General features: G+C 39.3%; 1 protein-coding gene across 8 annotated transcripts in view; it reads right to left on the reverse strand.

The window, feature by feature from the left end:
* CDC42SE2 (CDC42 small effector 2) overlaps nucleotides 1-27,839 on the reverse strand; it is a 116,488-nt gene that overhangs the window by 46,988 nt on the left and 41,661 nt on the right. For 4 of the 8 annotated variants that reach the window (XR_012090864.1, XM_008014327.3, XM_008014325.3 and 1 more), the window contains exon 2: nucleotides 23,910-24,080. The exons of 3 other annotated variants lie outside the window; for them this stretch is intronic. The gene's annotated coding sequence lies outside the window, so the exon portion shown is untranslated. Of the gene's footprint in view, nucleotides 1-11,069; nucleotides 20,933-23,909; nucleotides 24,081-27,839 lie in introns of those variants that run through there. One more of the 8 variants, XR_012090865.1, reaches the window with a different exon arrangement.

Below are 27,839 nucleotides of genomic sequence, written 5' to 3' on the forward strand. Positions count from 1 at the left end.
TTTCCATAATGGTTAAATTATACAGTCCCATCAACAGTGTAAAAGTGTTCCTATTTCTCCACATCCTCTCCAGCACCTGCTGTTTCCTGACGTTTTAATGATCGCCATTCTAACTGGTGTGAGATGGTATCTCATTGTGGTTCTCATTTGCATTTCTCTGATGGCCAGTGATGATGAACATTTTTTCATGTGGCTGTTGACTGCATGAATGTCTTCTTTTGAGAACTGTCTGTTCATATCCTTTGCCCATTTTTTGATGGGGTTGTTTGATTTTTTTCTTGTAAATTTGTTTAAGTTATTTGTAGATTCTGGATATTAGCCCTTTGTCAGATGGTTTCTCCCATTCTGTATGTTGCCTGCTCACTCTGATAGTAGTTTATTTTGCTGTGCAGAAGGTCTTTTGTTTAATTAGATCCCATTTGTTAGTTTTGGCTTTTGTTGCCATTGCTTTTGGTGTTTTAGTCATGAAGTCCTTGTCCATGCCTATGGCCTGAATGGTATTGCCTAGGTTTTCTTCTAGGGTTTGTTTTGAGATGGTGTCTCCCTCCGTCACCCAGGCTGGAGTGCAGTGGCATGATCTTGGCTCACTGTAAGCTCCGCCTCCCAGGTTCACGCCATTCGCCTGCCTCAGCCTCCTGAGTAGCTAGGACTACAGGCACCCTCGACCACGCCTGGCTAATTTTTTTGTATTCTTTAGTGGAGACGGGGTTTCGCCGTATTAGCCAGAATGGTCTCGATCTCCTGACCTCAGTTAGCCAGAATGGTCTCGATCTCCTGACTTCATGATCCGCCCACCTCGGCCTCCCAAAGTGCTGGGATTACAGGCATGAGCCATGGCGCCCGGCCTCTTCTAGGCTTTTTATGGTTTTAGATCTAACATTTAAGTCTTTAATCCATCTTGAATTAATATTTGTATAAGATGTAAGGAAGGAATCCAGTTTCAGCTTTCTACATATGGCTAGCCAGTTTTCCCAGCACCATTTATTAAATAGGGAATCCTTTCCCCATTTCTTGTTTTTGTCAGGTTTGTCAAAGATCATACGGGTGTAGATGTGTGGTATTATTTCTGGGGGTTCTATTCTGTTCCATTGGTCTATCTCTGTTTTGGTACCAGTACCATGCTGTTTTGGTTACTGTAGTCTTGTAGTATAGTTTGAAGTCAGGTAGCATGATGCCTCCAGCTTTGTTCTTTTGGCTTAAGATTATTTGGCTATGTGGGCTCTTTTTTAGTTACATATGAACTTTAAAGTAGTTTTTTCCAGTTCTGTGAAGAGAGTCATTGGTAGCTTGATGGGGATAGCATTGAATCTACAAACTACCTTGGGCAGTATGGCCATTTTCACAATATTGATTCTTCCTATCCATGAGCATGGAATGTTCTTCCATTTGTTTGTGTCCTCTTTTATTTCACTGAGCAGTGGTTTGTAGTTCTCCTTGAAGAGGTCCTTCACATCCCTTGTAAGTTGGATTCCTAGGTATTTTATTCTCTTTGTAGCAATTGTGAATGGGAGTTCACTCATGATTTGGCTCTCTGTTCTTGGTGCATAGGAATGCTTCTGATTTTTGCACATTGATTTTGTCTCCTGAGACTTTGCTGAAGTTGCTTATCAGCTTAAGGAGATGTTGGGCAGAGACGATGGGGTTTTCTAAATATACAATCATGCAATCTGCAAACAGGGACAGTCTGACTTCCTCTTTTCCTATTTGAATACGCTTTATTTCCTTCTCTTGCCTGATTGCCCTGGCCAGAACTTCCAACACTATTTTGAATAGGAGTGGTGAGAGAGGGCATCCTGTCAAGTGTTAGTTTTCATAGCGAATGTTTCCAGGTTTTGCCCATTCAGTATGATATTGGCTGTGGGTTTGTCATAAACAGCTCTTATTATCTTGAGATACATCCTATCAATACCTAGTTTATTGAGAGTTTTTAGCATGAAGGGCATGAAGGGCTTCAATAAAATGTTGAATTTTATCAAATGACTTTTCTGCATCTATTGAGATAATTGTGTGGTTTTTGTCTTTGGTTCTGTTTATATGATGGATTATGTTTATTGATCTGCATACGCTGAACCAGCCTTGCAACCCAGGGATGAAGCCAACTTGATCATGGTGCATAACCTTTTTGATGTGCTGCTGGATTTGGTTTGCCAGTATTTTACTGAGGATTTTTGCATTAATGTTCATTAGGGATATTGGTCTAAAATTCTTTTTTTATTGTGTCTCTGCCAGGCTTTGGTATCAGGATGATGCTGGCCTCCTAAAATGAACTGGGGAGGACTCCCTCTTTTTCTATTGATTGGAAGAGTTTCAGAAGGAAGGGCACCAGCTCCTCCTTGTATCTCTGGTAGAATTAGGCTGTGAATCCATCCAGTCCTGGACTTTTTTTGGTTCATAGGCTATTAATTATTGCCTCAATTTCAGAACCTGTTATTGGTCTATTCAGAGATTCAACATCTTCCTGGTTTAGTCTTGGGAGGGTGTATGTGTCCAGGAATTTATCCATTTCTTCTACATTTTCTAGTTTATTTGTGTAGAGGTGTTTATAGTATTCTCTGACGGTAGTTTGTATTTCTGTGGGATTGGTGGTGATATCCCCTTTAACATTTTTTATAGAATCTATTTGATTCTTCTGTCTTATTAGTCTTGCTAGCGGTCTATCAATTTTGTTGATCTTTTCAAAAACCAGCTCCTGGATTCATTGATTTTTTTGAAGGGTTTTTTGTGTCTTTGTCTCCTTCAGTTCTGCTCTGATCTTAGTTATTTCTTGCCTTCTGCTAGCTTTTGAATGTGTTTGCTCTTGCTTCTCTACTTCTTTTAATTGCGATGTTAGGGTGTCAATTTTAGATCTTTCCTGCTTTCTCTTGTGGGCATTTAGTGCTATAAATTTCCCTCTACACATTGCTTTAAATGTGTCCCAGAGATTCTGGTATGTTACGTCTTTGTTCTCATTGCTTTCAAAGAACATCTTTATTTCTGCCTTCATTTCGTTATGTACCCAGTAGTCATTCAGGAACAGGTTGTTCAGTTTCCATGTAGTTGAGTGGTTTTGAGTGAGTTTCTTAATCCTGACTTCTAGTTTGATTGCACTGTGGTCTCAGAGACAGTTTGTTATAATTTCTGTTTTTTTGTATTTGCTGAGTAGTGCTTTACTTCCAGCTACGTGGTCAATTTTGGAATAAGTGCAATGTGGTACTGAGAAGAATGTATATTCTGTTGATTTGGGGTGCAGAGTTCTGTAGATGTCTATTAGGTCTCCTTGGTGCAGAGCTGAGTTCAATTCCTGGATATCCTTTTTAACTTTCTGTCTCGTTGATCTGTCTAAAGTTGACAGTTGGGTGTTAAAGTCTCCCACTATTATTGTGTGGGAGTCTAAGTCTCTTTGTAAGTCTCTAAGGACTTGCTTTATGAATCTGGGTGCTCCTGTATTGGGTGCATGTATATTTAGGATAGTTAGCTCTTCTTGTTGAATTGATCCCTTTACCATTATGTTATGGCCTTCTTTGTCTCTTTTGATCTTTGTTGGTTTAAAGTCTGTTTTATCAGAGACTAGGATTGCAACCCCTGCTTTTTTTTGCTTTCCATTTGCCTGGTAGATCTTCCTCCATTCCTTCATTTTGAGCCTATGTGTGTCTCTGCATGTGAGATGGGTCTCCTGAATACAGCACACTAATGGGTCTTGACTCTTTATCCAATTTGCCAGTCTGTGTCTTTTAATTGGAGCACTTGGCCCATTTACATTTAAGGTTAATATTGTTATGTGTGAACCTGATCCTGTCATTATGCTGTTAGCTGGTTATTTTGCTCGTTAGTTGATGCATTTTCTTCCTAGCATTGATGGTCTTTATAATTTGGCATGTTTTTTGTAGTGACAGGTACCAGCTGTTCCTTTCCGTGTTTCATGCCTCCTTCAGGAGCTCTTGCAAGGCAGGCCTGTTGGTGACAAAATCTCTCAGCATTTGTTTGTCTGTAAAGGATTTTATTTCTCCTTCACTTATGAAGCTTACTTTTGGCAGGATATGAAATTCTAGGATGAAAATTCTTTTCTTTAAGAATGTTGAATATTGGCCCCCGCTCTCTTCTGTCTTGTAGAGTTTCTGCCGAGAGATCCACTATTAGTCTGATGGGCCTCCCTTTATGGATAACCTGACCTTTCTCTCTGGCTGCCCTTAACAGTTTTTCCTTCATTTCAACCTTAGTGATTCTGATAATTATGTGTCTTGAAGTTGCTCTTCTCAAGGAGTATCTTCATGGCGTTCTCTATATTTCCTGAATTTGAATGGTGGCCTGCCTCAATAGGTTGGGGAAGTTCTCCTGTAGAGTGTTTTCCAACTTAGTTCCATTCTCCTCATCACTTTTAGGTACACCAATCAGACGTAGATTTGGTCTTTTCACATAGTCCCATATGACTTGGAGGCTTTGTTCATTTCTTTTTACTCTTTTTTCTCTAAACATCTCTTCTCACTTCATTTCATTCATTTGATCTTCAATCACTGATACCCTTTCTTCCACTTGATCAAATCGGCTACTGAAGTTTGTGCATGCGTGCCGTAGTTCTTGTGCCATGGGTTTCAGCTCCATCAGGTCATTTAAGGACTTCTCTGTACTGTTTATTCTAGTTAGCCATTCGTCTAATCTTTTTTCAAGGTTTTTAGCTTCTTTGCAATGGGTTCGAACATCCTCCTCAGAGAAGTTTGTTATTACCAATCGTCTGAAGCCTTCTCTCAACTCATCAAAGTCATTCTCCATCCAGCTTTGCTCTATTGCTGGCAAGGAGCTGTGTTCCTTTGGAGGAGAAGAGCACTCTGATTTTTAGAATTTTCAGCTTTTCTGCTCTGGTTTCTCCCCATGTTTGTGGTTTTATCCACCTTTGGTCTTTGATATGGTGATGTACAGATGGGGTTTTGGTGTGGATGTCCTTTCTGTTTGTTAGTTTTCCTTCTAACAGTCAGGACCCTCAGCTGCAGGTCTGTTGGAGTTTTCCGGAGGTCCACTCCAGACCCTGTTTGCCTGGGTATCACCAGCAGAGGCTGCAGAACAGCAAATACTGCAGAATGGCAAATGTTGCTGTCTGATCCTTCTTCTTGAAGCTTCATCTCAGAGGGGCACCAGGCTGTATGTGGTGTCAATCGGCCCCTACTGGGAGGTGTCTCCTAGTTAGGCTACTCGGGGGTCAGGGACCCACTCGAGGAGGCAGTCTGTCTATTCTCAGATCTCAAACTCCATGCTGGGAGAACCACTACTCTCTTCTAAAGCTGTCAGACAGGGACGTTTAAGTCTGCAGAAGTTTCTGCTGCCTTTTGTTCAGCTATGCCCTGCCCCCAGAGGTGGAGTCTACAGAGGCAGGCAGGCCTCCTTGAGCTGTGGTGGGCTCCACCCAGTTCAAGCTTCCTGGCCCCTTTGTTTACCTACTCAAGCCTCAGCAATGGTGGACGCCCCTCCCCCAGCCTCACTGCCTCCTTGCAGTTTGATCTTAGACTGCTGCAAGAGCAGTGAGGAAGGCTCCGTGGGCATGAGACCCTCCGAGCCAGGTGCGGGATATAATCTCCTGGTGTGCTGTTTGCTAAGGCCATTGGAAAAGCGTAATATTAGGGTGGGAGTGTCCCGATTTTCCAGGTACCCTCTGTCATGGCTTCCCTTTGCTAGGAAAGGGAATTCCCTGATCCCTCACACTTCCCAGGTGAGGTGACGTCCCGCCCCGCTCCGTGGGTTGCACCCACTGTCTGACAAGGCCCAGTGAGATGAACCTGGTACCTCAGTTGGAAATGCAGAAATCACCCATCTTCTGCATCGCTCACGCTGGGAGCTGCAGACTGGAGCTGTTCCTGTTTGGCCATCTCGACATCAACCTACTCAGACTTTTTCTAAAATCTTCCTTTTCCCACTTAAATCTGAAGTATTTAACATCAAAAATGTATCCATTATTAAGGTAGTGGACATAAGAGAGAATATTATATTGGCTCAAACATGAAAAAGTTTGCAATATAAGTAAAATACGTTGAAAACTACTCTTCCATTCTTTTTTTTTTTTTTTTTGGTTGAGGTGGAGTCTCGCTCTGTTGCCCAGGCTGGAGTGCAGTGGCGTGATCTCAGCTCACTCCAAGCTCTGCCTCCTGGTGTCACGCCATTCTCCTGCCTCAGCCTCCCGAGTAGCTGGGACTACAGGTGCCCGTCACCATGCCCGGCTGATTTTTTTGTATTTTTAGTAGAGACGGGGTTTCACCATGTTAGTCAGGATGGTCTCGATCTCCTGACCTCGTGATCTGCCCATCTCGGCCTCCCAAAGTGCTGGGATTACAGGCATGAGCCACCGCACCCGGCCTCTTCCATTCTTTAATACCCACATTTCTTCTCCCCCTTGTGTGAGAGTAGCTGCCATGTTGATCTTTCCCTCTCTTTAATAATCTTCCTCATTTTCCTTTCTGCTACACTTCTTTATTTCTCTCTCTCCCTTTTCCACCTTTTTTTTTTTTTTTTTTTTTTTTGAGACGGAGTTTCACTCTTCTTGCTCAGGCTGGAATGCAATGGCGCGATCTTGGCTCAGCGCAACCTCTGCCTCCAGGGTTCCAGCAATTCTCCTGCCTCAGCCTTCCTGAGTAGCTGGGATTACAGGCATGTGCCACCACACCTGGCTAATTTTGTATTTTTAGTAGAGATGGGGTTTCTCCGTGTTGGTCATGCTGGTCTTGAACTCCTGACCTCAGGTGATCCGCCTGCCTTGGCCTCCCACAGTGCTGGAATTACAGGCATGAGCCACCATGCCCGGCCCTTTTCCATCTCTTTATCCATATTCCCTAAAGTCTTCCTTCGCTCTCTAGAGTTAGAAATAATGATGCTGTGACACAAACACAGCAGGTTTTCAGTGTATTACAGATGATGGACTAAAATGTGTAGTTTCATTCTGACTTCTCTCTTGAGTCTACTAGACATTTATATCCACCTGCTAATAAGCATCTCTTGCAGTCTCCTGGCACCTCAAACCAATATATGCAAACTTGTATATACTGTCTTTTTCCTCCCATCTACTTCTGTTACTCTTCTTGGTTGGTGGGACCATTATACACTGTTTATCAAGCAATGCATACTAAAATTCTGTCCTACTACCTACAGTTTTCTGAATAAAACCATCCTGTAAAATGCCTTCTTACATTTAAACAAATCTTTACTGTTATTCAAAATAATATGAGCACATAGACTTTTAAAAAATCAATGGGCCGGGCGCGGTGGCTCAAGTCTGTAATCCCAGCACTTTGGGAGGCCGAGACAGGCGGATCACAAGGTCAGCAGATCGAGACCATCCTGGCTAACATGGTGAAATCCCGTCTCTACTAAAAATACAAAAAAGTTAGCCGGGCGTGGTGGTGGGCGCCTGTAGTTCCAGCTACTCGAGAGGCTGAGGCAATAGAATGGCGTGAACCTGGGAGGCGGAGCTTGCAGTGAGCCGAGATCCAGCCACTGCACTCCAGCCTGGGCAACAGAGCGAGGCTTCATCTCGGGGAAAAAAAAAAAAAATCAATGACTACTACACGTTAGAAGGCTGAAGTGGGTGGATCAACTGAGGTCAGAAGTTTAAGACCAGTCTGGTCAACACAATGAAACCCCATGCCTACTAAAAATACAAAAATTAGCCGGGTGTGGCGGCGCATGCCTGTAGTCCCAGCTACTTGGGAAGCTGAGGCACAAGAATCACTTGAACCCAGAAGGCAGAGGCTGCAGTGAGCCAAGATCATGCCACTGCACTGCAGCCTGAGTAATGGAGCGAGAATCTGTCTCAAAGAAAAAAAAAAAAAAAGAATCAATGAAAAATAAAAGACTATTAGCTGGGTGCAGTGGCTCACACCTGCAATCTCAGCACTTTGAGAAGCTGAGACGGACAAATCATGAGGTCAGGAGTTCAAGATCAGCCTAGCCAATATGGTGAAATCTCATCTCTACTAAAAATACAAAAAATTAGCTGGGCGTAGTGGTGGGCGCCTGTAATCCCCGCTACTCGGGAGGCAGAGGCAGGAGAATCACTTGAACCTGGGAGGCAGAGGTTGCAGTGAGCTGAGATCGGCACCACTGCACTCCAGCCTGGTGACAGAGTGAGACTTTGCCTTAAAAAAAAAAAAAAAAGACTATTAAAAATGGCAAATCTCTGCCCTGTGCCTCTCCATCTCTTAGTGAGAACTGTTTTTAACTTACCAAGCTGTTTCTTCTGGTATTTACCCTTTTTTTTTTTTTTTTTTTTTTTTTTGAGATAGTTTCACTCTGTCACCAGGCTGGAGTGCAGTGACACAATCTCAACTCACTGCAACCTCCGCCTCCCAGTTCGAGTGTTTCTCCAGTCTCAGCCTCCAGAGTAGCTGGAATTACATACCTGCACCACCACACCCAGCTAATTTTTGTATTTTTAGTAGAGATGGGGTATCACCATGTTGGCCAGGATGGTCTCGATCTCCTGACCTCGTGATCCGCCCACCTCAGCCTCCCAAAGGGCTGGGATTACAGGCATGAGCCACCGTGCCCAGAGTAAAGTATTAACTTTTATAATTGTAAGTAAGATGCCCATTTCTACTTCTCAAATTATCAATTTTTAGACTACTTGGTATAATTAGCTAATTTTTTTTTTTTTTGAGACAAGAGTCTTGCTCTGTTGCCCATGCTGGAGTGCAATGGAACAATCTTGGCTCACTGCAACCTCCACCTTCTGCGTTCAAGCGATTCTCCTACCTCAGCCTCCCTATCTTTTCTTAAATAATCTTCTGTTTTCTCTGAATAACTGCTGAGCTTTTTAAATTGCTTAGTTTTTTTATGTACCTATATCAGATCTGTAAAACACCCGTAATTTCCAAATACCTGAACATATTAATAGATGTACTGATTCAAATATTCTTTTGGTTTCTTCCTAGCCTCTTGCTTCAATCCTAACCGCTCTAAGTTGGTATGTTCTGTTTCTGTGAATCACGTGTTCCTCTTCTCATTCTTCTCACTTACGTTGTAAAATCACATACATACTCCCCTGGCTTCCTAAGAAGTGGTACACAGAATGAAAATATTTTAATTCCTTACGTTTGATACTTGATCATTTAGTCGAATATAGAAGACCAAGATAAAAATCTTTCCCTCAGGATTTTAAAGGCACTATTTCAGTATCTGGTAATTTACAGAGTTGTGAGAAGTCTGATGACATTCCAATCTTCCTTCCTTTGTGTGTGTATTTCCCTTCTAGAAGAGTTAAACATTTTTTTCCTTAACTCTTAGAATTCTCAAATGCCACAGAGATGTGACTTGGTTTGGTCCTTTTTCATCATTGTACCGGGGTCTGAATGAGCTCTTTCAAACTGGAAAATGTTGTCCAGGAAAATAATAGTACCTATACGATGGGGCTATTGTGAATATTAAACAAAATACTTAGTTCACAGAGTAGCTAGGACTACAGGCATGCACCACCACACCCAGCTACTTAATTTTTTTTTTTTTTTAAATTTGTAGAGGCAGGGTCTCTATGTTGCCCAGGCTAGTCTCGAACTCCTGGACTCAACTGATCCTCCTGCTTTGGCTTCCCAAAGTGCTGGGATTACTGGAATTACAGGTATGAGCCACGGCGCCCAGCCCAGATAGTACTTTCTTGCAGGCACTGTCCTGTGCACTGTGAGATATTTAGCAGCATCCTTGGCCTCTATCCATTAGACACGAACAGTACCCCTTTTTCCACCAGTTGTGACAACCAAAAATGTCTCTAGACACTTCCAAATGTCCCTGGGGAATGATTCCCCCAGTTGGGAACCACTGTTATGGGGAAATATATTATTATAAAAGTGAACTGCAAAAAGAAGTACATAATATCCCTCTACTACAGAGAATCCCCTTCAGATGGGAGGGATAAGGAAAAGATTCCCTAAGTCAAGAACTGATGACATTCTCCTAAAAGCAACAATCATGAACAAAAAAAACTCTAATAACCTTGTGTGGTATTAAGTTATTCTTGGTTATTCCTCCAAACTCCTCTACATTAAATTCAGGTGACCTTAGTAAGACTTGTTCAACTACAGAACAAGGCTTGGATCTTAGAACATCATAAAAAGCCTTATAGCTTCTGCTCAGATTCCAGCTACCCTAAAACCATCATGCTGGAAAGACCATGCGTACACATAGGCCCAACTGAGCTCAGCCTTCCAGCCTTCCTAGTCAAAGCACCAGACGTGTAAATAAAGCTGCTTAGAATCCTCCAGTCCTGCCCACCTATTAGTTGAATACCATTAGTTGATAATGCTACATTTAACAGAAGAATTGCCAAGACTTGCCCAAATTCCTGACCTTCAAGATTGAGAGATATAATAGAGTAATTGCTGGTTAAGCCACTGAATTTTAAGGTAGTTTGTTATACAGTGGTAGATAACTGAAGTTCTTTTTTTTTTTTTTTTCCTTTGAGATGGAGTTTCGCTCTTATTGCCCAGGCTGGAGAGCAAAGGCACAATCTCAGCTCACTACAACCTCCGCTCCCGAGTTCAAGCGATTCTCCTGCCTCAGCCTCCCAAGTAGCTGGGATTACAGGTGCCCGATACCATGCCCAGCTGATTTTTATATTTTTAGTAGAGACGGGGTTTTGCCATGTTGGCCAGGTTGGTCTTGAACTCCTGACCTCAGGAGATTCCCCCACCTAGGCCTCCCACAATGCTGGGATTACAGGTGTGAGCCACCGTGCCCAGTCTGGAACTTTTAATTTTTATGATTATTTTCATATAGTTTGTGTATATTTTGTATGCCTCTACTCTTCAATTAAAGATTTTTATGTGCTTCGAGGAAATCTTGTATAACTAATCTTTCTTGGATCAAATGAAGTCATCCAATATTTATCAAGATGAACGACTGTCATGGGCTTCTGGTGCCTTCCAACAAAATCAACCATAAGGAAAAAAAAAAATAGAAGTAAATCTGGATTCCAAGAACAATAATGGCAGCAACAACAAAAAGGAATAAAAACTGCTAGTAATACCAAAAGCTGTACTTAACTTTTCTGAAAGGAAACTGGTAACCTGGAGCCAGAAGCAAAGGGAAGCAGAGGTAGGACCAGCAGAGAGATATGCTAAAAGCCCTTTAAGATTCTGCCTTTCCCTTCCCCTTGATTGCCCCTTAGCCACAGAAATTGGCAGCAACAGCCTAGATGTCTTTGTCAGCAGGATAAAATCAGAGTGGCACAAAAGCCTTAGGGAGGGAAGCTCAGGAAAACAGACACAGGCTAATAAGCCATTCTCTTGGCATTCACTATTCCTGCCCCTCTGTGCCCCCACCACAAGGGGCAGGGGAGCTACAGGGCTGGTAGTGAGTTATAATCTAAGGAGATAACCTCTTTCCAGTATCCAATATTATTTATTTGTAAGAGTTTAAAAACAAATCCCAATCAGAATTTGCCTGATGCAGTAGCAGCCAACAGAAGAACTTGACAGCACTTCAGTGGTGCCAAGTGGCTAACTGACCTGGGTCCCAAGTCCTTCCTCTCCTTAAACTCACCTAGACATAAATTCCCTAGCAGATATCATTAGATTAAGTGACTAATACACCCCAAGGGACACAGACAAATAGACACATCTAGAACATAAAACTATTGTGAAAGAAAGATGACTCAGTAAACAACTTATGCCATCTGAAGCAGCATTACTGGAATGAATGATCCAGGAATGTGTCCCTAAGAAGTCAATGGAAGATACAAGTATATGAAGCCAAAACAAGAAACCATGAAAAATAATCAAGTAGAAATACTAAATATGAAAAACAGACAATATCCAGATAACAGAGTTCCAGAAAGAGGGAAGGAAATGAAACATTTCTAGGGAAGAATAAACATTTCAAGAAATAATAAGAATAACTTCCCAGAATTAAAGATAAAAGAAGTCAAGAGTGTAAAGCCTCAAACAGCCAAATAACAGAAGAGACCATTCCTAGAAAATTTAAGATTATCAAAGAAAAAAATCTCAAAGGCTGGAAAAAAAGAACACAGTAATGTCAAAAGCAAAAGAATAAGATTAATATATCACAAAAAGTGACACTGGACACAGGATGGGGTAGTGTAAATCCACAATCCTTTATCCATAATCCTTGCAGCAGGGGTTTTTTCAGAATTCAGAATTGCTATGGTTTGAATGTATCCCCCCAAAAAACATGCATTGGAAATGAAAACCCCCAAAAGATTAATGCTGTCATCATATTTAAGACTATGTGCCCCATTTTGATGGGTTCATTATAAAAGGGCGAGTTCTATCTCCTCACTCATGCTCTCTCTCTCCCTTCTGCCACAGCAACACGTCGTCCCCTTGATCTTGGACTTTCCAGCCCGCCAAACCATGAGCCAATACATTTCTGGTTCATTATAAATTACCCAGTCCGTGGTATCTTGTTATAGCAGCACAAAACAGACTAAAACAATGATTTTTCAGATTATATAAAGATAATATGGTGGTGTGTGTATGTATATCACATATTATGTAACATCCACAACAGCATCTAAGGAACTAACTCGTAATTTAACTCATTAATATCTTGAAGCAAAATCTATAAACATTAACACTAAATGAGATGAATAAAATCTGTAAGTAGCCTCATACCAGTTTGGTTTGGGTGTTGTAGTCAAATAAATTATGAAAAACCGTTTGGTTCTTTGATTTTAAAATACCAGGAAAGGGACTCTTGACCTGTATTTTAAAAGTCTCGAATTAAAATAACTTTAAACTTAGAATTTTACATCCAAAACATCCTTCCAATATGATGCGAAGACAAAAATATTTTCAACATATGAAGACTCAGAGGGTCACATAAAGCCCACTAACTACACATTTGGAAGAATACTCAAAAGAAAAAGAAATATAGGAGGTACTCCAAGAGATAAAGAAAGTACTCCAAGAGACAAAGAAAGGCCGGGCGCGGTGGCTCATGCCTGTAATCCCAGCACTTTGGGAGGCTTAGGCAGGCAGATCACAAGGTCAGGAGATCAAGACCATCCTGGCTAACACGGTGAAACCCCGTGTCCACTAAAAATACAAAAAATTAGCCAGGCGTGGTGGCGGGCACCTGTAGTCCCAGTTACTTGGGAGGCTGAGGCAGGAGAATGGCATGAACCCAGGAGGCGGAGCTTACAGTGAGCCAAGATTGCGCCACTGCACTCCAGCCTGGGCGACAGAACAAGACTCCATCTCTAAAAAAAAAGAGACAAAGAAAGTAAAAGTAGTCAAATGTCTCAGTAGCCATAAAAAGTGATCTAAAACACCAGCAACAACCACTGGGGATGGGGAGTTAGGAGATACCTTAAAAGAAGGTATGAGAATGCTGGAGTATCTGTCATATTTAGGGGATGAAAAAGTCATTTTAAAAGTAAGAAATATACAGAAGTAAACTGAGGAATGGGTCTAAAAGGTAATCATCAAAAGAACAAAAACAGAAAAAATTTCAACTTACCCAATGAAAAGCAGGAATGGAGTTAGGCAAAAGGGAAAGGGATGAAAATTAAACCCAATTAGAACAGTAATTACAATAATGTAAATGAGTTGAACTTGCCAATTTAAAGACAGATTGGTATAAAAAAAATTTTTATGCTAGTTTAAAAAAATGACATAGCAATATGAGAAATATTTAAGAAAGGATAAACCAAACAAATATGAGCCACAATAAAGCTAACATAGCAATCTTAACAAAATTTAAGGCAGGCCAACTATGGTGTCTTATGCCTGTAAAGCACTTTGGGAGGCCAAGGCAGAATGACTGAGTCCAGGAGTCCAAGACCAGCCTAGCCAACATAGGCAGACTGTCTCCCTAAAAAAATAAACATAATAAATAAAAAATAAATATAACAAAATTTAAGGTAAAAAAAAATCAAGAAGGACAAAGTGAGATATTACATATTTATAAAAACAGTAGAACAAAACCACATAATCATCATGAACACATCCACATCAAACAAAGTCTCAATATAGGTCAGAAACAACTGTAGAAAATGCAGGGAGAAAAAGCTAAAATCAACTGCAGTTGGAAATATTAACACTCAACTGATCAAAAACAGTATAAGCAGATATGCTGAAGATCCAAGCAATAAAATCAGAGAATACATATTATTTGCATAAGCACACAGCATATACACAGATAGGTCATATAACAGCCCAAAAAGCACGGTCCAAAATACAAGATCAATACCACACATTGCATTATCTTACAACAATGGGATACAACAAGAAATTAATGACAAAAAGATGGTTTTAAAAATCTCGTTTGGAAACTAAATATATTACTAACTCAGATTAAAAAGTAAAAACATTAAGAAAACTTTAAAATACTCAGACGTTAACAGTAATGAAAATTCAAGACTACCCTCTAACTGGATCAATTTTGCTGACTTGGTCACTCCTGAACCAATTACTGTGGCCAAAGTAATGGTATGAGCCAACAGGTCCCCTGAACCAAAACTAGGATTAGGCTGATTTGCTTAGGCCAACGGGAATCTACAAATACAATGGAAGAAGCAGGGGGTAGTGAGAGGGAAATCTGATTATCATATTAGGAAGAGGAAAGAAGAGAGATATGCAATAGCAGGGAGACAACAATGCTAACAGAACTTTTAACTCCAGTTCAGCCACCATTCTCAAAGGTTAATTACTGATCATATAAAATGAAATGGGATCTCAGTTTCCTCGGGTAAAAAATGAACACGATATTTAAGAGTCCCTTTAGTTCTAGGAGTTTGCAACTATATCAGTTGTTTCATTCAGGCTAAAAGAGAGCCTGGCACATATTATACCATTTGGTATGAGTGTAAAGAACGAATAGGAAGTTTACCACACTCAATTTTGAGAGATTCTTAGGACTACCACTTAAAAAAAAAAAAAAAAAAAAAACGCCTAATGGATGTCCAATAGATAAATGGGAAAAGGACACAAATTTTAAAATCCACAAAGGGGAAGCTGGTAAGCTGCTTTTAAAATATTCCAAGTTTCTAATTTAAAAAGTGAAAATTAAAAATTCAACTACCATTTCTTATCTATTCAAATATTCAATGTTGATAAAGAGGCAGAGAAACTGGCAACTGCATACACACTATAATAGCTGTGTAGATTGGTAGTGCTCTTAGAAAGTATTCAAAATTTTCACATTTAATGCATCAGTATCACTTCTGGAAATCCAGAAGTAGTCCTGACTAGTTCAAAAGAAACCTGACTAGTCCAAAAGAAAGCAAAATACCTATACACACAAAAATGTTTTCTTGCAATATTTCTTATTATAAGAGGGAAAACTCCGACACAACCTAAACACGTAACAATGAGGTAATAATTAAATTATGGTTAAATAATAGATTATGTAGGTATTGTCACAGTATTCAGAGAATATATTTAACAAATTTTATTATTTAAGGACATCTAAAGAGTCCAGTAACTATGAGAAATTTACATTAAAACTGATATAAGCATTTGATTTTTAAAGTTTAAAACCTAAAACCTTGTTTCTAAACTTTATCTGACAAATTTTGTACCCCATGTTTTGAAAACATCTGGACTTCACCAAGAATGGGCCAAGAACAATTACATTTTGGGTATAATTCATAGAAATATTAACTTCCAAGAGTATCTGGGGTTTTTTATCCTAAAGGAGAAGATAATATAGCTACTCTTATTGAGCGTGCAGCTTATGAGCTTTCAGGCTTTTTAAAAAATATGTGTGGAAAAATTTCAGTATCTACTATGCCAAAGAAAGTATTCGTCTTATTTTTACTACATGGTTTATATTTTTATCTGTTTCATTAGCTCAGCTCCACATGAGACCAGTGCCTGCCCCGATTTCTGGAATGCTGCCCCAATTCTTTTCTCCTAGGCCTTGTTGCCAGGGTTGCAGCTGCACAACCAATTCTTATTAAAATGTAAGTCTTTGAAATGCAGGTCTATGGAAAGGGATATAAAGGATTTCATTATCTTTTCTCAAAACTCACAATGAGGATTAAACTCCCACCCTTCCCAAGCCATACCACTACTTGTGCCCTTCTCTACCAAGTCACACACCAAATATGATGAATACAGCAGCTCAGCCTTAAATATCCAAATAAAAACAGCCATGAAGGAGAGAGCTGCACAGTAATGAACCTTAAAGTCTGGCAAAAGTTATTTAAAAATGACTTCTAATACTCACGATGTAGTCATACGCTACAGCTGGATATTCATACAGTGATGTGATTTTAGAAATAATACTTCTAAAGAATACTTGCAAGAAAAAACAGATACTCCGCAATAACAATTTCAGAATAATGTCAGCAACTTCAAGTCAGAAAAACAAGAGCTGCAAGTAATTTACTCAAAATGTAAAATATTTTATAAGCTATTAATTTTGTTGTAGAACACTCACATCCCTAAAATTTTCTTGAAAAAGCAGGAAAAAATTTAAGGACAATTTACATTCCTTTCCATTTTTTACTAGAATCTCATGTACTTTTGTCTCTGGATAAAATTCTTAACAACTAATCTTGCTCTTGAACAATTTATGATTAAATTCATCTTGTGAGAAAAGTTAACACACAACTGTCAAAACCATACAGATAAAACTATTTTCAATTAAAAGTAAACAGATCAAATCCTCTCATGTAAAGTAAAATAACACAGAGTTTTTTATTGAAACACACTATTCTGAATGTTTGTACACCACTGAAATCCTAACATGCAGAACCTTAGAATTTTAACTGTGTTAGGGAAAAGAATTAAGGTTAGCAAAGTTACCTGGGGTTAAGTATACATATCCTAGTCTGCTCCCTAGGTGACTCGTAGTTAAATACAAAAAAAGAAAAAGAAAAAAAAAGAAAGAGATAGAGGTACAATCCCTTGAGGATCTTATTATAAAACATGCACTTCAAGTTACAGAAACAAAGCACATTGAGATACAATTCTAAAAAGTGGCTACTAGTTGTATTTTTTACTAATAAAACTGAAATCATTAACTTAAATGTACTTCAAAACTTCATAAGCTTTTTAAATATAGAAGAAATACATGATTAATAATACTTTAACATTAAAAATATAGATTGGGGGCCGGGCACAGTGGCTCATGCCTGTAATCCCAACACCTGAATGCCAAGGTGGAAGGATTGCTTGAGCCCAGGAGTTAGAGATGAGATTGGGCAACATAGGGAGACCCTGTCTCTATTAAAAAAAAAAAAAAAAATAGCCAGGTGTGGTGGCACATGCCTGTGGTCCCAGCTACCTGGAGGGTTAATATGGGAGGATTGCTTCAGCCCAGGAGGTTGAGGGTGCAGTGAGTCATGATTGTCCACTATACTCCAGCCTGAGCAACAGAGTGAAAGCCTGTCTCAAAAAGAACAAAGAAAAAAAAATTGGGGATCACCTTACGCCCCTTAGGATGACTACTATGAAAGAAAACAAAACAGAACAAAACAAAAAAACCACACACAGAAAATAAATGCTGGCAAAGATGTGAAGAAATTGGAATCTTTGTGTACTGTTGGTGAGACCATAAAATGGTGCAACTGCTATAGAAAACATTATGACAGGTCCTCAAAAAATTAAAAATAGAAATCCTATCTACTTCTGGAATATATTTAGCAAAACTGAAGGCAGAGCCCTGAAGACATATTTGCCCACCCATATTCATACTAGCACTATTCACAATAGCCAAGAGGTAGAAGCAACCCAAATGTCCACCAACAGAAGAACAGATAAACAAACATACAATGGAATATTATTGGGCCTTAAAAAGGAAGGGCAGTGGCACATGCCTGTACTTCCAGCTACTTAGAAGACTGATGCCAGAGTACTGCTTGAGCCCATGACTTCAAGGCCAGCCTGGGCAATAAAGCAAGATCTCATCTCTTTTAAAAATAAAAAATAAAAATAAAAAGGAAGGAAATCCTGTCATGCTATAAAATGGATGAGCCTTATGAACACTATACTATGTGAAATAAGCCAGTTACAAAAACATAAATACTGTATGATTCCACTTATATGAGGAATCTAAAGTAGTCAAATTCATAGAAACATAAAGTAGGTGGGTACTAGGGGATGGCAATAGGGAGAAATGAAAATTTGTTGTCTAATGAGCACAGTTTCAGTTTTGCAAAGTGAAAAAGTTCTAGAGGCTGGTTGCACAACAATGTGAACATACTTAACACTACTAAACTGTACACTCAGAAATGGATAAGATGATAAATTTTATGTGTCTTTTACCACTACCATAAAACACTTTTTCTTCTTCCAGCATGGTGGCTCACGCCTGTAATCCCAGCACTTTGGGAGACCGAGGAGGGTGGATCACGAGGTCAGGAGATCGAGACCATCCTGGTTAACATGGTGAAACTCTGTCTCTACTAAAAACACAAAAAATTAGCCAGGCATGGTGGTAGGCACCTGTAGTCCCAGCTAGTCGGGAGGCTAAGGCAGGAGAATGGCAGGAACCCGGGAGGCAGAGCTTGCAGTGAGCCGAAATCGCACCTCTGCACTCCAGCCTAGGCGACACAGCGAGACTCTGTCTCAAAAAAAAAAAAAATTTCTAATGTGGACTGGGGGTGACCTCACCCTTGGAGATTCTAACGAATTGAAAAAGATGAAAATTAGGTGAATCCTTTTTTTCCTTTTACCCAGCATGACACTTGATGATTTGGTGGGGAGGGGTTGATAGAATTAAGTTTCCCACCATTATCCTACCCAACCAGTTGTCTTCCCTCAATACAGCCCCTAATATTAGCTTCTTGCACAGCCTTTCACAGATACTTTATGAATATACCAGCATATATGTATATTCTTTTTTAAAAATATTTTTATGTAGCATCATACATCACTGGCACCTTTTTCACTTAACACTTTATCTTAGAAATCAGGCAAGATGAGTAGCATTTTAAAGAGATGAGATCTATGTTCCCCACGCTGGATTTGAACTCCTGAGTTCAAACAATCCTTCCCTATCAGCCTCCCAAATAACTAGGACTATCAGCATGTGCCACTACACCCAGCTAATATCAGTAACTTTTAAAAAACTGCCTCTTTTAAGTTTTAAGGGCTGCATTTTTATCATACTGATATAGGTCGTCTTTCACAGACAGAAGTTGAGTTGTTTCTAATATTTTACTGCAAAGACTAACCCTTTATATTCACACAAGTGAGAATATGATGAACTAAACCCAAAAGCTACAGAATTTAACCATAAGATAAATTCCAAGAAGTGAAATTGATGTATTAAAGAGCATGTACATTTAACCGTTCAGTAGGCATTTTAAATTTTGGCAGATATTTTCCAATCTCCTAAAGGAATGTGCCAACTTATACTCCCTCTAATAAGGCATTAGAATACCTACATTTCTTTCAAAAAACATTTTCTAAGAAGGCTTCCCTAACTCCAAGAATATAAAGAAGAAAAAATCCATTTTCTTCCTCTGAAGATAAGGATCTGATTTTTTCTGACAGCTACCCAGCTATCATATTGCCAGAAAGAAAAAAAATAATTTTCTCCACTGATCTCATATGTGTTTTCATTATATTCTAAATTTCCATATGAATTTGGGACTTTTTAAATTCTGTACCACTGATCTATCTACCAGAATCATAATGTCTTAATTACTATAATTTTAGAACACATTTTTTCTTTTTTTTTGAGACAGAGTCTTGCTCTGTCGCCCAGGTTGGAGTGCAGTGCCGTGATCTCAGCTCACTGCAACCTCCACCTCCCAGGTTCAAGTGATTCTCCTGCCTCAGCTTCCCAAGTAGCTGGGATTACAAGCATGCACCACCATGCCTGGCTCATTCTTGTATTTTTAGTAGAGATGGGGTTTTCACCATGTTGGCCAGGCTGGTCTCTAACTCCTGACCTCAAATGATCCACCCGCCTCGGCCTCCCAAAATGCTGGGATTACAGGCATAAGCCACTGCCGCCCAGCCAGAATACATTTTTAATATCTGGAAGAACTAGTTCTTTTGTTTTTTATCTTATTTATTCACTTATTTTTTGAGACATAGTCTCGCTCGGTTGCCTAGGCTGGAGTGCAGTGGCACAATCTCAGCTCTATGCAACCTCCACCTTCCAGATTCAAGCTATTCTCCCGCCTCTGCCTCTTGAGTAGCTGGGATTACAGGCATGTGCCACCACTCCTGGCTTAATTTTTTTTCTATTTTTAGTAGAGACAGGGTTTCATTATGTTGGCCAGGATGGTCTCAAACCCCTGACCTCAAGTGATCCACCCAACTTGGCCTCCCAAAGTGTTGGGGTTACAGGTGTTAGCCACCACGCCCAGTCTAGTTCCTTTTTTAAATGTTCATTCTTTTAAATAATTTTTCTGGATAATCTTCCTCATTTTTGTCCTTATAAATTTTAGATTCAACTAATCTTTAAAAATCCTTTAAAAAATATTACTGGACTGCTATAGACTGGAAGAGAACAATATTTTTCAGATACTGAATTACGATGGTGAGTTTCTAAGTATTCTTTTGGGTCTTGGGTGATTCTGCTATAAGAGATCAATTTTTTGAGCAATACTGCATGTCAAAGTAAAGAGTAGTGGTGCTTGGTAAGGGGCAAAGGAAGCCATTATACAGAGTGCAAGCTGTGTCTACAGGGGAACAACAGCCTAACTATATTAGGTATCAATACAAATTTATCCTTGTTGAGAAGACCAAGAAAATCTCTTCACAGAGGCAGAAACTATACTCCAAACCACTTTCTATAGCCCTAGGGTAGAAAACAACTGCAGCTGAAGTAAGTGGTTTAGAATTCCATTCCATGCAAGAACTCAAAATTAGTGGTGTACTATAGGCTTGGAAAACCAGAAGGAAGTGAGGCGCTGAGGGTGGGGGTAAAAGTCACATTGACCTTTCTCCTACCTTCCACTCCCAACTCATTCCAGCACTTTGGGAGGCTGAGGCAGGTGGATCACTTGAGGTTAGGAGTTCGAAACCAGCCTGGTCAACATGGTGAAACTCCGTCCCTACTAAAAACACAAAAAAAACTTGGCCAGGCACGGTGATGGGCACCTGTAATCTCAGCTACTCAGGAGGCTGAGGCAGGAGAATCGCTTGAACCCAGCAGGCAGAGGTTGCAATGAGCTGAGATTGCGCCACTGCACTCCAGCCTGGGCAACAGAGCAAAACTGTCTAAAAAAAAAAGAAAGAAAGAAAGAAAAAGAAAGCATTATCTGCCAACCTGCACATCTGTGTCAGAGGTCTCCTTGCCTAACTCACAATTCAAGTTTTAATAAGTCCTTTGAGTTCTTATTATACAGGTGCATAATTGAGGGTTGAGAAGGATGTATCAGTTAGGATGTTTTCACAAAAATATAACAGAAAATCCAAAGCCAGTTGAATTAAACATGAAATTTATTGGCTCATGCAACTGTAAGTTTACAGGTACAGCAGCTTCAGGGAAGGGTTGATCTGGCAGCTCAAATGGAGTAACTAGGGCATGGCTTTTCTCTGCTCTACTCATTCTGTGTTGGCTTCTTAATCAACTAACTTTCCTTTCATGGTCAAAAGATAGCTGCCAGGAATTCAATAACTATGTTTTCAGGTTGAAATTCACAAAAACATAAGTGACTTCAACTCAGCATTCCTAGCAAATATCCTCAGCATTCCTAGCAAATATCCTAAGATTCACTCTGCTTGATCTAGCTTAGGGTGCATGCCTGCCATGACTGCCTTAGACAGGAAACATGTTCCATTCCAACAAAATATATATGAAATACAGCACATTAAAGCTGACCTTAATGATTTAAATTTCCTGTATTACTAAATAATGGTACTACTGCATTTAAATTGATGGGTAAAGCACATCATACAACTTTCTCTATCTTCTTAAAAAGTTATTCTCCTGGCTGGGCATGGTGGCTCACACCTTCAATTCCCACACTCTGGGAGGTCAAGGCAGGTAGATCTCCTGAGCCCAGGAGTTCAAGACCAGCCTGGACAAGATGGTAAAACCCTGTCTCTACAAAAAATATAAATTGGCTGGGCATGGTGGTGCACAACTGTAGTCCCAGCTACTTGGGAGGCTGAGACAAGAGGATCGCTTGAGCCCAGGAGGCAGAGGTTCCTAGCATCTTGGGCTCAAATGCATAGGCAAAGAGCCAAGATCACACTCCAGCCTGGGCAACAGAGTGAGACCCTGTCTCAATAAAAGAAGAAGAAAAAAAAAGGTATTCTCCCAGATTTTCATCAGAATTCATCAAGAGAAAAAAAAAAAGTGAATTCTTCCCTGAATGTAAATTTCTTTTTGAAGGATTCAAAATATACTACCAGATTACCTGGTAAAATCTAACACAGGTTTTTTATCTTTTTCCTTTTACCATAACTGAAAGAAACACCATAGATTTTCAAGAAGAAAAAGAGGTTCTTATTCTATACTTTTTCAAGATTATAATAACAAGATTTAAAAGAAAAGATAGAAGAAAACATTAAACATTTATATCTAGAGCCAAGCCAAAAAAAAAAAAAAAAAGTGATTTGTTTCACAGAGCTTTAAAACATAAGCAACTAGATCATCTATCCTATGGCCCAAGATCCCTCTTACTACATCACTGCCAAACTTCCCCCCACCTCCCCCAAACACTGAGTCCTAAGAACAGAGTGGGGATGCACACTTTAAGGATTCTTTCTGTGAATATGCATTCCAAAGCCAAATACAAATTATTCCTGAATTATGCTTCTTACTATTGATGTCCCCCATTCCTATAGTTATCACAGAAAATAGAAGGCAAACTATTCTGTTTTTATAATAAAGAAGAAAGTGAAATTCCATTTATCAGATTGAAAGCCAATACTCAAACATGAAGGAGAGAACCTGGTTTGAATGGTAAAGTTGGACAAAAACAAAAGGCAATATTGTCTGGAGTAGAACTAACCACTTAAACATGTGTTACATACTGGAAGTCTTAAAGAAAAAACAAATTTCACTCATAATCCTAGAGGGAAGCAGTGTGGTTAAAGAAAAGAATGTGAATTTAAAAAAAAAAAAAAAAAAATCTCTGTAATTATTAGATTCTATGGATTGGTTTTTCAAACACTTATCAAGTAATTCAGTTAAGCAAACATGTATTGATGACATCATTAAGAAGTATTAGAGTCAGATACAATAGGAATATAAACATACCCCTTGACTTCATAAAGCTTGTAAGGGGTTACATGATCAAGTAGAAATGTGTGTGACACTAAAAAACATGGCTTTGGGTAATCAAAAAAGGAAGAAATCAAATCTAAATAATTTCTATAGCAAACAACAGGAAATCTCAAGGCAAAACTGCTTAAACAATAAGACAATTCAGGTAAAGTGGCTATAGGCATGGTAAATGGAACTCTAGTTCTACTTTTCTCCAGTTCCCTTGGTTCTGTCTCCTTCACATAAGGCATCACCTTCAGGCTACTAAAAAGATGGCTCCAGCACTTCCACACATCACATCCAGATAATATCAGCTCTGCGGAGAAGAGGGACCATCTGTTTTCTTCTGTTTCTCAAAAGCAAGAAAGATTTCCCCAAAAGCCTCTTGTAGATGTCCCTTTTGTCTCTCATCGGACAAAACTGTTTCTCATGTCCATTCCTAAAACAATCACTCCCAAAGAGAATGAGACCTACCACAACTAAGATTAGAATGGATGCTGGTAACTATCATGACCATCATTTCAGCGCTGGCTGAGTATTTCAAATAGAATATTTCAGGCCTTGGACTGAAGAAGAAATAATAGAGAAAAATGCCTAGGCAAAGGTAAGGATGTGCCTAACTGGAAGAAGAAAGCCAAACTCTGAAATCAGACATTAAACATGGTGTTAGGGATAAAGAATTCCCTTAAACTGCACTGCTGTCCTCCCCTGTAATATAAAAATTAACATCAGCAAATGCTAAGAATGTAGAAGAAATCATCCTCTTTTTATGGAAGGGTTTAGGTTATTTAATTATCAGTGGAGATAATCAGACTTACCACTCCTCATCAATGGAATAACACATTCAGCTACTTCTGGGTTAAGAACATTCCATATTATGCATACAGATGACTCTGCAGATTCACTGTCAGTAGTTATTCCTTGCAGATTTCTTCTCATTTGGGTTCCAGGTTTCACTCAAAAATTCACACACTCAAAACTGGCCCTATCTGCAAATGAAAGTATGCAATTAGGAGGCAAAAAGCTACAGAGAGCAATTCCCCCTCCCCCATCTATAATTAACTGATCCATATAAAGACTGAACTCAAACACTAGACTCACTAAGCACCATGTTTAACCTAAGCAACCTGCATTTCAACACCATAATGTGCTTATTATACATAGTTACCACACTTTTCCCACCATATAAATTTTTGTGGCTTCCACAGTGTATCTACCCACCAGGCAGAATCCAGCAGACAGATACCTTTGGTGGACCCACACTAGGTTGGTCTGCATGGTTAAAGGATAACTGCCTACATTTATAAATCAGGACTTTACATGAAAATCCAGATTTCAGACCTCTCTTGAAAAATCAGAATATCTAGCAATACTGGTCCCACATTCCCATATGGAAACAATCTTCTGGAGCTGATTAGCAGCTAACTAACCCTGTGGATGGGGCTTTGCAGTTCTCCACAGAAGTCGCCACTCTCCTTTACATTACAACCTGGCTCACAGTTACTTGTCTGTACCCTGCGGGCATCTGAGCTTGCAAACTCTGCTATGTATTTCTAACAGCTCCCAGAGAACATTTTATTATTGTCATAGCCAAGCATATTTTTCTGCCTGGAGGATATAATATACCATAAGGTGATAACAAACATGGACTAAGAGTCAGAAGCTGGAGTTCAAATTCTGCAAATGACTAGTTGTGTGACCTCAGGTCTGTTTTTAAACTAAGATATAGTTCATTTAAAAGCATCCAAATAAACCTATAAGCCTTATCACAGTAGACAAAACATGCCTAAAATCTAACATGTCCAACCTGAACTGACAATACTAAATCCATTGCTTCCTCAGTCTTCGTCATCTCAATAAATCACACCATAATCCACATAACTTCCGCTCAAGCCACAAACATAAAATCCTTACCACATACTCTCCCTTGTCTCCCAGAGCCATCACCAAGGCAATTGGTTCTCCCTCCAAAATACATAATTTGAACAGATTCTTAGAATTCCAGCCATAAAAACAAACAGCAATTCATCCTTCAGAATCAATTACTTTGCTGAAATTGCCTATAAATTTAACACCTTAAATAACGGTAGCTTGAAGTGTCAAGGTTTCATGTTATGAGGAATACTAGTACTTCATTAAAGGAAAAATGAATTTCATTAAAGGAAAAATTAAAAACATTGGGGATGCTGCATCTCACCCCTTGCAAGACACTGGTATTACATTTTATAAACTTACACATTTCTTCAACTCTAAACTGACAGTGAACCAACAGGCTATGCTAACTCTGATAATGAAATTAGGAAAACCAAAAGACTACTATCAACAGAATAAATAAGTTTAGGAAGGTTGCAGGATCAATACTCAAAAATCAAGATTAATACTCAAAAATCAATTCTATTTCTATAGAACAACTGTACAAAGAATAATCAGAAGCCAGGCACGGTGGCTCGTATCTACAATCCCAGCACTTTGGAAGGCCAGAATGGGAGGACTGCTTGTGGCCAGGATTTTAAGACCAGCCTAAAATACATAGGGAGACCCTGTCTCAACAACAACAACAAAAATGTTTTAAGTTAACCAGGCATAGTGGAGCATGCCTGTAGTTATAGCTACTCAGGAGGCTGCGGTGGGAGGATTACGTGAGCCCAGGAGTTCAAGGTTACAGTGAGTTATGATTGTGCCACTGAGCTCCAACCTCGAGAACACAGCCAGATCCTGTCTCCAAAAAAAAAGAAAGAAAGAAAGAAAGAAAAAAAGGACAATCATTTAAAAAATAATTTCATTTGTAGTATAAAAATATGAATTATGAAGAAATTATCAAATTATGTGCAAAAACAGAGAGTAATATTATGTTCCTAGATCAGTGAAGTCAATGATGTTAACATGTCAATTCTCCCCAATTTGATCAATACAGTCAATGCAATTCTAATAAAAATTCCAGCTGACCTTTTTGTAGAAGAAACTGGCATGTTTATTCCAAAATCCTACAGTTAGTCAGGCGTGGTGGTGCACACCTGTAATCCCAGCTACTTGAAAGGCTGAGGCAGGAGGATCACTTAAACCCAGGAGACAGAGGTTGCAGTGAGCCAAGATCATGTCACTGCACTACAGCCAGGGTAACAGAGTGAGACTCTGCCTCAAAATAAATAAAATAAATTAATTAAATAAAATCATATGGAAATGTCAAAGAGCTAGATCAATCAAAATGGCTTTTAAAAAGGGCAAAAATTTTGGAAGCCTTATACAACCAGAATATAAGGTTTATTATAAAGCTACAAAAACATTGTACTAGCATGTGGAGAGACTTAACAGGTTAATACAACAAGAGTGAGAGTCCAGAAATACAACTACACACATGTGGTCAACTTATTTTCCGTAAGGGTACAAAGGCAATTCAGTAGAGAAAGGACAGCTTTCTCAGCAAATGAAGCTGGAACAACTGAATATTCATACTGCACGCCAAAATTAACTCAAAATCAATCACAGACCTAAAGGTAAAACCATAAAACTTCCATAAAATCTTTGTGGCCTTATCTTAGGCAAAGATTAGTAAACTTAAACACAAAAGCATAATCCACTTAAAAAAGACAAAGTAATAATTTCATTCAAATACTAATTTCTGCTATCTGTAAGACACTATTAACAGAATGAAAGATAAGCCTCAGAAATAAAAGGCATCCAAATAGAAAAGGAAGAAGAGAGGGGCCAGGTGCGGTGGCTCACGCCTGTAATCCCAGCACTTTGGGAGGCCGAGGTGGGCAGATCACGATGTCAGGAGATCGAGACCATCCTGGCTAACATGGTGAAACCCTCTCTCCACTAAAAATACAAAAAATCAGCCAGGCGTGGTGGCGGGCACCTGTAGTCCCAGCTACTCGGGAGGCTGAGGCAGGAGAATGGTGTGAACCCGGGAGGCGGAGCTTGCAGTAAGCCGAGATCCGCACAACTGCACTCAGCCTGGGTGACAGAGCAAGGCTCCGTCTTAAAAAAAAAGAAAAAAAGAAAAGGAAGAAGAGAAACTGTATGTTTGCTGACGACATTATCTTATATGTAGAAAACCCTAAAGCTTCCACCAAAAAACTGTTAGAACTGATAAACGAAGTAAAGTTGCAGGGTACAAAATCAACAGACAAAAATCAGCAGCATTTCTTTACACTAACAACTAATAATCTTGAAAAAAAATTAAGAAATCAATTCTATTCACAATAGCCTCCAAAGAGTATATATATTTAGGAGTAAAGTTAACCAAAGAGGTGAAAGATCTGTATGCTGAAAACTGTAAAATATTGATGAAAGAAACTGTAGACAATACAAATAAATGTAATGGTATCCCATGTTCAGGGATTGGAATCATTAATATTGTTAAAATGTCTACAGTACCCAAAGCAATTTACAGATTCAATGCAATCTCTATCAAAATTCCAATGTTGTTTTTCACATAAATAGAAAAAAGAATCCTAAAATTCATATAAAACCACAAAAGACGTCAAACAGACAAAGCAATCTTGAGCAAAACAAAGCTGGAGGCATCACACTACCTAGCTTCAAAATCTACTACGAAGCTATAGTAATCAATACAGAATGTACTGGCATAAAAACAGAAACACTGACCAATAGAACAGGATAGAAAACCCAGAAATAAACCTACAAATTATGGTCAATTGGCTTTCAACAAAGTTACCAAAAACACACAACAGAGAAAGGACAGTCTCTTCAATACAGTAGCCTCCCCTTATCTGTGAGGGATA

The sequence above is a fragment of the Chlorocebus sabaeus genome, chromosome 23, assembly GCF_047675955.1.
Source record: "Chlorocebus sabaeus isolate Y175 chromosome 23, mChlSab1.0.hap1, whole genome shotgun sequence".
NCBI lineage: Eukaryota > Metazoa > Chordata > Mammalia > Primates > Cercopithecidae > Chlorocebus > Chlorocebus sabaeus.